General features: G+C 41.3%; 1 long non-coding RNA gene across 1 annotated transcript; it reads right to left on the bottom strand.

Moving 5' to 3' along the window:
- Positions 1–459: 459 nt before the first annotated feature.
- On the bottom strand, positions 460–7,847 carry LOC137853389 (uncharacterized). Its single transcript, XR_011094460.1, has 4 exons — positions 7,641–7,847; positions 5,064–5,240; positions 3,904–4,319; positions 460–3,042 (listed from the first exon to the last, which is right to left on the bottom strand). It is a non-coding gene; the product is annotated as an uncharacterized lncRNA (long non-coding RNA).
- Positions 7,848–10,269: the final 2,422 nt, after the last annotated feature.

Below are 10,269 nucleotides of genomic sequence, written 5' to 3'. Positions count from 1 at the left end.
AGTGTGAAAAAAAAAAAAAAATGCTGCAAAACAAAACATTGGGGGGGGGGACACATTGTATATATACACATGAGTACATATGTAATATAACAGGTAGAATAGCAGAAAGCAAGCTCTGAACAATGAGGTCCAGAAAATCTATGCAGGCACATTTTTCTATAAATTGCCTACCGTGAAATTTCTTAAACCATCTTTGACATAGCTGGAATTGGCTCTGCTAAAAGAGAGGAGACTGAATTAAAAAATCCATAGGTCTATCTGATATGGAACTTACAGTGTTTCTGTATTCTGAGTTGACTAATTTCCTTGCTTTGGGATGAAAGCTTAAGTTTTCCTTACTATTGTGATTCCTTCGCAGAATATTAACCTTGAATTTGATGCAACAGTGATGGCAGCAAAACTTTTTCCTCCTACTTCCTACCCCATTTTTTCTATTTAGACAATGAGGTCTCCAAGAAGAAAGCTTTGTCTTTGATCATTTATTCTTGTTTGGTTCTCTGAGTATAACAACCAGCTTCTAATAAAAACTCCAAGAGCTTTTCAAAGCTTTCATCTTTCTGGATAACATTTTCCAAAATAAGCTTTTTTGTGAATGTGAAACAAAAAGAGTCCATCCTGGATTTTTCATTTTTCTTAAATCATTGTCTTAAATTAAAAACTCTCTTAAATCTATAAATATGTATATACACACACACGCATATACATGTATTTTTTTTTTCGTAAGAAAGAAAGTATCTTCAGTGGTAAGACAAAACTGGAGGTAGAAACTCCAAGTGGCACTCATTGCTGCAGCATAACTGAGGCAAAGGATTTAGAAGAGGGACTGGATTTTACACAAGCAACAACATTCAAAGTTATATTCTCTAATGATAAAAAGTGTAATGTAAGGGGAAAATATTTTTTCACTTAAGGATTTAAGATGGCAATGAGTTCAGGACAAGACCTGATTAGGACATATTACCTGATTTATTTTTCTTTTTATGAGGTGTTCTGAACAATCACCTAAGGCATGTTTCACTGTCCACTGGTATGAGAAGATATAACTCCTGAAAGTGTATTCCTGTGAAATTAACAGAAAATACGCACTTTTAAATGCAGAAAAATATTTGCCCATCCTGAAGACTGTGGGTATTGGCAGAATATGTGCCTGGCATCTGCTACCCCTGTTATGTTATTTTGCTCTTCCATTTTTGTTAGGGCAGAAAATCAAGTGCTTTTTGATTGAGACTTTAATGAAGAAGAGAAAAAAATAGATTCAATTTTCTCTGCAAATTTGAACAATTTAAATGTGGCTCTTTCCACAAAGAAAAAGCATTATAAAGAAAGCAATTTTTTTTGTGTGAAGAATAAATCAATGGGAGCTTTTCCTGACACACTCCAGTAGAGTGGCTAACACAGCCCAACTGTGAAGGGACATTTAATACATGAGACTACCAGTCTGGCGTAACCCCACTTGCAATCCCGATAGCACGGTGGTCCCAATACCAGTAGTCTCATTCCACCAACCTATTCCCATTGCACTTCAGGCCTTGCTAACATGGGCATAGCCAAGGTGAATACTGAGTTTCTACAACAGAGACAGACAGGAGAGAGAGAGAGATGAAGACAGGAGACCCAACCCAAAGAATTTAATACAATCAATGGGGCAAACCTATGCTTCTCCCCAGTTCCCTCAGCCCCCAGTTTGTCTTTCATTACTGCTGAAAGGCTTGAAATTTACAGTATAATAGGGGCTTATATCATTACTATTCATTATAATCTTAGGATATTTACAGCAACACTGACTAATTTCCACTGCAACAAAACCAAACCCCGAAGAGGAGACCAACAGCGAGGGACACAACTTCTCTGGCATTATTAGTGCCACCAAAACGGAGATGGAGACCTGTTCTTCCCCACGTGCCTGAGAGATGCTCTGCTTTCTTTGTACATTCAGCATAAATACAGCTGCCAACACCAGGAACCCAGACTGCGGGAGGTGAGTCAGCAATGCAGAGGATTAATTAATAAATAATGCAGATTAATTTCTGAAGAGCAACTGCTCCTGTGGATGTTTCCCCATACCAAAACAAACAAGAAAAACCCTTTTATTCACCAAAGCACACTACTTGTGCTGCTGATTCACATATAACATAGACAAGATGGTGCTGATAGAGGAAAGCTATTTCTCACTCGGAGCAGATTCAGCAAGCTATGCTGTCCACAGTACCAGTCTTCAGTAACACAGCTCTCAAAACAAACCTTTTTGCAAGGAAGATTAAATAAAAATTAAAAAATAAATAAATAAATAAAAATCAAACATATCTTCAAGAAAGGCTTACCAAAATAAAAACCCCTAAGACAGAAGTTTATAACATGAGGCCCTTATTTACAGTTACAGTGCTTTCCTAGGAAAGTTATGTAGATAAAAGGAACTTCAATGTAGAAAAAAATCATTTTGTTAGTTCATTTATATAATTACTGAAGGTTTAAGCCACAAGGATCAGGTGTGTCCTGGCTTGAAATGTCAAATATGAAATTCGGGTATTCAGAGTTTAGGAATTGGGCCAAAAGAGTTTCAGAATTGAAGGGTATTTTGGCTGATCCTTTAGCTTCAAGTCTCTCTCAAGTAAACCTAAGTGAATTAAATATAATTTTTCATGACCGATTAGAGTATACATTTGACCATCGGCTGCGTCTCACAGTCTGCTACCTACCAGCTGGAACATTTATGAGACTTTTTATAACTTAGTTACAGCTACCTTGTGGAACAATTTAATCATATAAAATCTTATCATACAGATGCACAAGCAAAACAATACCAGCTGCTGGTTTGTGCTCTTGTCAAGCTGCTTTACCCCTTGTGCTTCTCCCCATGCCATCCACGACATTCCTGCTGCAGGGGGACTGCCTTTGGAGGATGCTATTTGCAAGGGCAAACTGACTTTTTTGTCTGACATCCAAGATGAAAAGTCCCTGAAGTTTCCAGCAGAAATGCAGGGCTTCATAAGCCCGGGTGCGACAGGAGGTGCACTGAGGAAGCCTCCTCTGAGCAAAAAGTCTCTGAAAATGAAGAGGTTGTGTACGTGTGAGTAATGCTGAGAGGACAATACCCACCCATCCAGCTGCTTGGAGCGATTCTCTTCCTCAAACAAGAATCCTCAAGGCTCTGGCACATGCTTGCCCTCTCTAACCAAGGAGCAGAGCAAGCCTTGTCTAAATAAAGCATTTGGAGTTTTCGGGGTAAAAATGGCTTAAAGCCAGCATTATCACTGGCTCTAAAGCAAAACAACAGAAGATGAAGGAGCACTGCAAACAGGTAAAGTGACACAGCTGATCAACATGCAGAACTCTGTGCCATGCAGCACACTTGCAAGTGCCTCACGTTTGAGTGGTACAATTTATCTTTATAACCTATTCTTGCTAGACGGTATTTCATTCCTTTCTTTGTCTGACCTCCAGCTTCTCTGCCAGAGGTGGTACAGAAAATACACAGCAGCCATGGGAAGGAGAGCAGAGGCAGAGAGAGGTATGAATTTATACTGCAGACTTTGTGACTAATCGCCGAGCAGCATCGCCTCAGAATTAACATAATCTTTGAGAGGTTCCCATATGTTTGAGGCTGACTGGGTGCATGTATGCTAATCAGCTTCATGTTATAACCGGGATATTAGAACACAACTTTGCTAAGCAAATGGAGGGGAAGATCAACAAATATGCATCAGTGAGATGAAAACAGAGTTCTGCAGGGGAAATTCGGATTCCCATCAGGTATAGCTTGGGGACGGAAAGAGCCCTCACAGGAAAACTGAGGGCACTGTGCTGACAGGACCTCTCCTTCATGCCCAAGGAGAGATGTACCCAACCTGTCTCTTTTCTATTTCTCACCTACAACAAAAACCACCACCACAGAAAGTTACCTACACTGCAAAATTGATGTTGTCTAGACAAAGTCCCTTTCCCATGACTGGTGAGAGGATTCCCTTCTTGTGAGCCCCTGGAATGAATCACACAAGCAGCATTGGAGCAGCGAGGTGCTGAGTGGTTCAGCTTTTCTGCACAGCCACAGCAGGTCAATGAGCTTCAGTCCTGGTGGGCTTTGGTGCCAAGAGGCTGGCATCAGTCTTGTCCTCCTCCAGGCCTGAGGGTTTCTCTTTCATGGGATCCCTGCAGATGGGGCGCACGCACACAGCATGCTGCCTGGGCTCTGTCAGCAGCAGCAGCCACACACAGCTTCCCTCAGATGTGCATACCTTGCTTGACAAACAGAGCTGATGATGATAATTTAAGCTTCATCTTTCTTCCTGCTCTCTACTTTCTTTGGTGCATCCTGGAGGCCTCTGCATAGGAAACACCAGGTGTGGAAATAACTAACAAGATACTCATTAAGACTAGATTGTGATGGAGATGACAAGCCAAATCATCCCCAAACTTCTGTTTCTTTGCATCCAGCTTTAAGGATCATTTTATTTATAGCTAGAAAAATTACCTGCAGCACTACCGCTGGGAAACTGAAGCCTACAGTAACATTTAGCTTCCATTTCAGCTGCTCTACATTGAACATGCCCCTTGGAAATCCAGACAGCAGATACACTGTCTTTGTATAAGACATGCAACAGATAATTGGAATGAGGTATATGAGCACTGCCAAAAAATACAATCAAGCAGGTCATTCTCTCCTTCCCATCCCAACATACATTTATGAAGCATGAAATACGTTCACCCTTCCTGACTCACTTCTATCCTTTTTCAAACCTGACAGAGCACTTGAGGTTGGTAAGTGAACTGTGTTAGGCTGGGTCATGGTTTCAACTGAAGAGAAAAAAAAAAAAAAAAACAAAACACTGAAGTGGATTTATATGATTTTGGTTTCATAGCTGACTATCAATTCTCATTGTTTTAAGCATGAAAGATTTAGCAATGACTGCATGAAACTTCAGTGCCACAAACTGTTGATGCTGCGTCAAGCAGCTTTGCTTTTGTCTGTTGCACACAGTGCAGCCACAAGTCCCTACCTCATGATCCTAGGTGGCAAATACAAAGATAATTAAAAAAGCTGAGGTTCAGAGAGTTATTAACAGTACCTTCACATTTCAGCAACATATGAACAAGCAATTGTGTTCTTCACAAAAAGTCCAATTTTCTTATTGTAACGTGTTCCTCATTTTTCTCTATCTTGACTTGATCTCTCTGGCTGGGCATATTCACCTCAAATTCCAAGTAATCAAACTGTCAGGAGTGTCACCCACTAAATGAAAGCACTGAAACAAACAAAAAAAGAGCATTAGCAATCTGTTTGTGAGCTGCAAACACATGCACAGAAGCCAAGCAGAGTTATCTGAAAGGCCAGTTGTACTACTTGGAGTGGGAACTTCGCAGGAGAAAGCTACCTTGCAATACAAAATTAGTGTTCCCCCTCCTTCCCCCCCCACCCCCCCCAAAAAAAAAAAAGGGGGGGATAACTTGTGGATACCAATTTAAATTAAACAGGTGAAATGCAAATGACTTGGTACAAAAAAAAAAAAGTTGCAAATCTTCTGAGGTTGCTACACAAAATCCACATTTTGTCCAGTAAAGATTTTCACGTAAACATCATGTTTTCATACCTTTTTTTCTTTTATTTGCCTTGCAGTTTTACTTCATCAGCAGCATCTGCAGTGCGCTGCATTCTGTACTTTGCTATGACACCAGCTCCATGGGCGGCGTGCTGTACTCAGACCCTCACAGCAAGAATTCTCCTAACTCCCATTACAGATTTTGGGATGCACGAGTCTGAGACTTTTGTCTTGTGACCAAGAGTGGTTTTTTTAATCATTCAGATGGGTTTTAGCTGTAAAATAGGGATAATAAAACTTCTCTAAGCAATTATCTGCTCAAGGTTACACAAGGAGGGGAGGTTAAAGAACACCTGTGTCTTCCTCAGAGCCGTGGAAGTTAATACTGACTATTGTTACTAAGATCTTGCAATAATGATGCCTAGGCTCCATTGCAAATATTTTATGGAAAACTTCCCCTTTTTAAATAATTTCTAATGCAGTCTAGAAGGAGCACATCACTTTAATGAAGGGGTAGGAGGCAGGTAAGAGTGAGAGTAGTCATAAGTTAATGAAATAGGCTCAATTGTCTGCACAAGATTTGCAGATGAGTGTTGCATACCCATCACCATGTGCAGGCAAACAGGTACTCAGCTCCCCTAAAGCTGGGTTCATGCAAGACAAATATACGATAGGACTGGGTAATTCACTCCAAATGCCTCAGATTTCACTGCTCTCAAGACTTGAGGTGACTTCTCCAGAGGCTAGAGAGAGAGATGAAAGATCAAATCAAACGAACTTTCCCTATCTCATGCCTTCAGAAATCAATGAGACTACACATGCACCATTTCCGTGATTTCCTTTTCATGTGCTAGTACTCTCACTTCTTCCTCAGTATTTAATTATCAAATACCCAAATGAACTCCTCAGGATAAAGCTATGACCCAAAATCTATTTACAGAAAAGAGCTATTGAGTAACATTTGATATACACACAAACCCCTCTGCAGATAGTTCTCAATCAGCAAAATTAATTGACTAAATTATACACTGTTAATTATTCACCCATCTCTCTCCACACAACTCCCTCTTCTCCCCTTGACAAATTCCTAAAACGATCAAAATGCTGATCACAGCCCAAGAGTTTATACAGCCTCTTCCCTTTGAGTCTCCCTTCCAGTTTCTTCCCTCTGGTCCTTTAGCAAGCAAACCCTTCTGGTTCAGCAATTTGGCAAAAAGAGCGAAATTTTTGCTTGCAATTATATAACTGCTGCGAGGCATTGCAGTCAACAGGAATGCCATCCAGGAGATTCATGGCTGTAAAAATGCATAAACAGCCGCTGTTCCCTACCACAGGACTCTTACTGGCTGGGCAGTCCGTTGATTTGAACACTTTGATTTATTAGAGGGAGAAGCAGTGAGAAAACACTGTCAGGCTCCTGGAGCAGCTGAGGTATTAGGCTGCTCCTTTCACGTACATCACGCTCGTGAAAAGCACAGGAGCCTGGTCCGCTGTAAATTAGGAGGTGTGGGGTGGGAGGAAGAACCACGAGTGTCAACTTAGCTTATGATTAGCTTTAAATCTTGAGAAACATTAAACAAATTCCGGCTGCTTCACGACTTACCCCTTCTTTTTCCCACTGCTCCTTTATTTATAACTTCCCTGCAGAAGTGCGGACTCACTCTCTCCCTGCTCCTGGCTTTCAGCCACTTGGGCCAGCAGGATCTGCCTGCACTGCTGAGCACTTTTTGCCACATCTCCTTTTGAAATCACTTATTAAGGTCCTAGACCTGATGAATTTTTAATTCTGCTGGGAAGGCCTTACTCGCAAAAGGTGCTACTTCAGCTAATTCTGTGGCCCTGTGCCACCCTTTTCTTCCCCTCACAGCTCCTGTAATCTCACTTCTTGAGGGATCTCTTCTAGCCAAGAGAAACAAGCTCTCTTTTCCCACCCATTTTGCACAGTGCCTGGTTTATACTATTAATATAACAGCTCTCTAACTATTGCAGGGTAAACTGCAGCCACAAAATTCATACACATTTCTAACCCTGAAGTAGCCACCAGTTAGGGTCAGTTTGCATTAGCTCCCATAATCCAAGGCTTTGCTAACCAGCCCCATTACTTACTTTCTACCTGGTACCCTATTTCTGGAATATTAAGATTCTGCAGGGCGTTATGTATCCTCTTCAACTTTATCCGTGCATTCTGCAGGTATTCCTCTGCATTGATTCCCTGCAACCAGCTTTGCTCACGTCCTGCACACAAGCACGGAGCCACTGAAATCCCTGCTTTCCCCTCCCCGCCCTCACAGGTTTGCAGCCAGGTGTGATGGATTTCCTTGCAGCTTGCCAGAATCCAGGGGTGAACCCAGCTGCTCCTCCTGCAGCTCGTTGCACTGAAAGCTGCTGCTACCAGAGAAGCCACACCACAGTCAGAGTTTAGAGCCAGGATCCTCTGCTACACCAGCTGCTTACATAAGCTTATAAAGCAAAGCAGACTTCAAGGGAAAAAAAAAAAAAAGAAATCAGTAAAACATCTTTTTACCTCATTTCCTTCTGACTTGACTTAGAGGCTTCTCCAGCAAACATTATGAACATATAATCTGGGTTCTTTTCAACTACAGAAGCATGGAAATACAAATATTGTTACAGCAGATTTTTTTTTTTTTCCCTTACTACAAGTCTGTACTCAAATATCTCCAGTCATGCCATTAGCTCTTCAGTTGAGGAATCTTTTCTTTTCAACGCAGCACATGCGACTACACCTCCTTGCTATAGAGTTGCCCTTTTGAGGGGTATCCCAGGGCTCCTGAGCTGATGGGGGGAGAGAGGGCAGGTGAGCCTGTGATTTTGGGAGAGGCAAATGAGTGCAGTCCTTGACTAGTCCTTTTGCAGCTACCTGTCTGCGAGGCAGCCCTTCCTGATGCAGTAAGCAGGCTTATTTACTCTTCTGTTCTCACATCCCATTCCTAACGCTTTCGGTGTATCCTAAGCACACAAGCAACCAGCCTCTGTCCTTGGATAGCAGCCCAGCTCTCCTTGACTTCAGCAGCGTTTGCGTGGACTGTCTGAGGAAAGACCAGCTCAGGATGGTATTTACACTGCACACTAGTCATTAAAACAGCCACTAGCTCCTGTTTCATGAGCGAAGACATAAATTCCAGGTCATTACATAAACTGACTTTACCATGCATTTGTTGAGGCCATTAACTCGACTGCAGCCCTCAGCTCACCCTCCAGAGGAGGAACAGGGACAACAACATCTTAAACAGCAGCACCCAGCTCTCCTCTCCAGCCAAGGAGCTGCTGCAAAGCAGGAGCAGCTTCGCACATCTCATTGCTTGGTTCCCCAGTGGGAACTTGACCTAAATTCTGCAGCACGCTGGGGAAACCAACCTGAGATCTTGCAGCTGATTCAGCTACCATGAAAAGGAGAGGGCCTTCTTGTGACATAGCCCATGCTACTGATCAGAGCAATTTCCAGGACTCTCTCAGATGTTGTGTTTCTTTTTTTGCATCTGCAAAAGAGGGATGATGCATCTCCCTCACACGCGGGTGATAATGAGATGAAAGATGCGCAGCGATTAAGTATAGCCCATAAAGAACGTCACAAGTTTAATTTGGTATAACTGGGAGCAACTTTAAAATTTCAAAGACAATTCAGTTCACTGTTTTTAGAGCTGTTTTGAAACGTTAACATCCACTGCATTTCAGTTTGCAAATCCACAGCTGTTGAGCAGAAGTCATTAGGGGAGGGGAGTAGAAGCTGGAGTTTTTATGGGAAATGATCAGGAGTGAATTAATTCATGCTGGCTATGAATTTTGCATCAGTAGATTTCAGTGCAAATCCAAGTGCAGTAAACAGTTTATATTCCCCCTCTGGTTATTGTTTTGAGCTGTCTTCAGATGCATGCTGACCTCCCTGGATTGCTTTACAGGCTACTCACACTGCAGAGGTTTTCTTTGCAGCTGATGCCCCAAGGCTGGTGTCTCTGGGCTAAAAGCTGACACCATGCAGAGCTCGTGGAACCCAGCTCAGTGAAGCTGTGCTGATTGATAGCTGAGGGTCTGGTTTGTAACTAAAGAGTGGAAAAATTGGCTTCAGAAGAACAGTTCTGGGATGAAGGCAGAGTCTGACATGAATCCCGTGGCAGTTTCAGACAACAGCTTTTAAAATTTTCTGTGCAGGGAAACAGCCTGCAAGAGGCACCTGCTTCCATCACCCGACTGGTCACAACTCATCGCCCACCCAGGTGTGCCAGCAAGCCCATCACGGGGCAATCCTACACATGAAATCAGCAAAATATTCCAAGCTAAAAGTAAAAAAAAAATAAACCAAGTTCATTTACCTAGTCTAGTTACAGCAAAGCTCCAGAAACACGTTCATGAGCACAGCTAAAGGAGCAGTAAGTAGTGCCAGGGGAGATGGAGCAGGCAAATGTCCCCAAAACTCTGGAGACTGTCTCTGGAAAAAAAAAAAAATGTTAATAGCCTATATATATATATATATATATGTATATATATATATATATATAGGCTATTAACATATTATATATATATATAATATATATTAACACATATATATTTTATATATATTAATATATATTAATTAATATATAATCATATATATATGATATATATGTTATATATTATATATAACATATATATATATATAATATATATATATTATATGTATATAATAGCCTATTATATATATATATAATTATTATCATTATTATTTTCCCCCAGAAATTCT

Source organism: Anas acuta, chromosome 3 (genome assembly GCF_963932015.1).
Source record: "Anas acuta chromosome 3, bAnaAcu1.1, whole genome shotgun sequence".
Taxonomy (NCBI): domain Eukaryota; kingdom Metazoa; phylum Chordata; class Aves; order Anseriformes; family Anatidae; genus Anas; species Anas acuta.
This window is presented reverse-complemented; position numbering and strand designations above follow the sequence as displayed.